Source organism: Amblyomma americanum, chromosome 8 (genome assembly GCF_052857255.1).
Source record: "Amblyomma americanum isolate KBUSLIRL-KWMA chromosome 8, ASM5285725v1, whole genome shotgun sequence".
Taxonomy (NCBI): domain Eukaryota; kingdom Metazoa; phylum Arthropoda; class Arachnida; order Ixodida; family Ixodidae; genus Amblyomma; species Amblyomma americanum.
In genome coordinates, this window is record NC_135504.1 from 29,719,097 (window position 1) to 29,721,487 (window position 2,391).

General features: G+C 42.2%; 1 non-coding gene across 1 annotated transcript; it reads right to left on the reverse strand.

The window, feature by feature from the left end:
- Nucleotides 1–816: 816 nt before the first annotated feature.
- Nucleotides 817–888, reverse strand: TRNAS-GCU (transfer RNA serine (anticodon GCU)). The gene has a single exon. It is a non-coding gene; the product is annotated as a tRNA-Ser (tRNA).
- Nucleotides 889–2,391: the final 1,503 nt, after the last annotated feature.

Consider the following 2,391-nt stretch of genomic DNA (forward strand, 5'->3'; position numbering starts at 1 on the left):
AATAGCAGTGCGTAAACTGAACGGGCCGCTTTTAATGCGCCGTTTAAGATGCCGTGCACGAGAGTGATTTCTACTCTTGATTACTTTAAACGATTGTTAAAATATCATTTAGCTTTAGGACATCGTTACTTTGGAGCTGGTGATACTTGGGTGAAATTCTTGTTAAATCGGTAATTGACCACCCTTGAGGATCACTAAAAACACCATGTGTCGTGGTGCTCTTGGACAATAGATGGCCTTGCTCCATAAAAATTTATCTTTGTCATCAGGGCATTATTATTCAGGAAGAACATACTGCGAAATTTTTACACAGCAATTGCGGCCTGAAATTTGAAAGTATGCTCCAAAAAGCTGGAAAAAAAACGGAGCAAAAAGTTTTCGCCTGTACAGGTACGGAAGCTCTTTATTTCGTTTCACCCTTGTTTACATTTCAAGAGCTCATGGATGTAACGAACTAAAGCAAACAATCAGATATTCGATAGTGTGTGTGAGTATGAAATTGCAATTTCCTCATTCCATTCCCTTCTCAGAAAATAGAGATAAAGCTATTGGCTCACAAGTAGTGTTTGTTGTCGACGGTATAGTTACACTTACTGCATGCTGCAATTATTAGTGCAGTTCAACACAAAGCTTTACGGTGTGGTATTGCTTTGGTTTGGTTTGGTTTATGGGGGTTTAACATCCCAAAGCGACTCAGGCTATGAGGGACGCCGTAGTAAAGGACTCAAGAAATTTCGACCACCCGGGGTCTTTTAACGTGCATTGACTTCGCACATTAAACGGGCTTCTATAATTTCGCCTCCATCGAAATTCGTCCGCCGCGGCCGGGATCGAACCCGCGTCTTTCGGGCCAGCAGCCGAACGCTATAACCACTCAGCCACCGCGGCGGCTTGGTATTGGTTTGTAAGGTTTAGCGTTCCAAACTACACTCATGCCCAACATTGTCGGACAAAAAATTTTGAATACTGAAATACTGTAAGGCACTGTTATAGAGATATGAAAAATAATGGTCTATCCTTCCGATATGTTGCAAAATCTTCCTTTAAAAAATTTTCCATCACTGCCATCGAGCAGTTAAGACTGCGAAAGAAAAACAACAGATAACACTTTTGACGACTGCAAAAACGTTGATAGCAAAAAAAAAAATGAAATCCTGACGACGGGAGATCTGCAGATACATTGATTGCTATAATGAAGTTTTAGAACATATGAGAAAAAAATGTCTTTATAAACTGTTTCCTGTTCAAAAATGCTTTCGTTCCAAATTGTTGGGTACGTAGTTTTGAGAGAGGGCCTGGTGGAAGGCTCCAGATTATTTGAAACCACCTGTGGGTCTTTAGTGCGCAATGAAAATGGAATAGAAATGCTCGAAACATTTCATGGTGGTGTCTAGATAGAATTTTCATGATGAGGTTGGTTTGTCGGACTGCTGCTTTGGTTAGCAAAAAATTTGAAGGAGAAAAAGGAGACACTTGCCCACCGAAATTCCTCGTTTGTGTATCTGCGGGCTACAGCTCCGTATGTAGGCTGGGCGAAAGCGCCTTAACACTCGACCGCGGCGGCTGCGTTTTTATGGAGGAAAAACGCTAAGGCACCCGTGTGCTGTGCTATGTCATTGCACGTTAAAGATCCCCAGGTGGTCGAAATTATTCCGGAGCCCTCCACTTCGACACCTCTTTCTTCTTTTCTTCTTTCACTCCCTTCTTTATCCCTTCCCTTACGGCACGGTTCAGGTGTCCGCCGATATGTGAGACAGATACTGCGCAATTTCCTTTCCAAACAAAAACCACTAAAAAATTAACACTTATGCAATGACGTATGGCATGGCTATGCTGTTATTAGGGAATTGCGATCGAGCAAATTGAGAGGCTGAACAGGGCAGATCACCTTGATACAAATATATTTTTCTGCTGGTGGACAAACGTTCGGCAGCTTGATTTTGAAATTCGTGTCAGAGTTCAGCTTATACGCGTTCCGTCAAACTACATCGGGCGGCAGAACGGCTGCCCAAACATCGTATCTTCATGTTTTAAAGCAGCGCGCGCTGGCTACCAAACTCTTTGAATAAGGCGAACCTCGAATGTATTGCCATTTAATCACTGACGGTGGCTTCTTTTCAAGCAATCTCAGTAGTCTAGACAACTGCGGCCGTTTTTAAGAACACCTTTTGTGATTACGTAAGTTTTAAGAATGCATCTTTTAGGCATGACGCGTTCGGTGGGTTTAAAAGAAGGTTCGGAATAAGAACACAGGAATTAGCATTACGGTAAATGTTAGGTGTACTTTGGGGATTAGAACTGACTAGGACATAGAGCTGCTAGTATGATGTGCTCGGTGGGTATAAAAAGTAGGTTAGGAATAAGAAAACAAGAATTAGGATTACGGTACAT